Source organism: Tupaia chinensis, unplaced genomic scaffold (genome assembly GCF_000334495.1).
Source record: "Tupaia chinensis unplaced genomic scaffold, TupChi_1.0 Scaffold000201_1, whole genome shotgun sequence".
Taxonomy (NCBI): Eukaryota; Metazoa; Chordata; class Mammalia; order Scandentia; family Tupaiidae; genus Tupaia; species Tupaia belangeri.
In genome coordinates this window covers 3,526,609-3,527,097 of record NW_006159676.1, presented here as the reverse complement: position 1 = coordinate 3,527,097, position 489 = coordinate 3,526,609, and positions in this window count along the sequence as shown.

Sequence of the window (489 nt, the reverse complement as noted above, 5' to 3'; positions counted from 1 at the left end):
GCCGGGGCCGGGGCTCAGGCCCGGGCAGCCGCCACCACCGAAGGAGGAGGAGGAGCCGCCTGAGCCGCCGCCGCTGCCGCCGCCTCGAGAACCAAACTCCAGTGAGCTGCCCCCGCGCGGAGCACTCTGGGTAACCCGCGCCGCACGCAGCGTCGGCGCCACGCTGAGGAGGTTGGGATATGGGGCGGGCGGAGACGCCAGGCTTGGGCGGGGCCGCGAGCTCGCCACGCCCCGTGCCTTTACGCATGCGCGCGCAGGCGCATTCTCGCAAGCAGAGTCGCCCCGCCCCAGCGGTGTACCCCAGGAGCCGGTGGGTTGGGCGGGGCAACGGCCACCGCCCGGAGGCCACGCCCCCAGCCAGGTTGCCGGGCGGAGCTTTCTGACGGCAACGCGCGCGCGCGCGGAGTCCTTGAACCTCGGTGCTCGCGGAGGCGTCCCGGGTCGTGCGGCTGGGGGGGGGGGGGGGGGGCCCCCTCCTCGGGGGGTCAC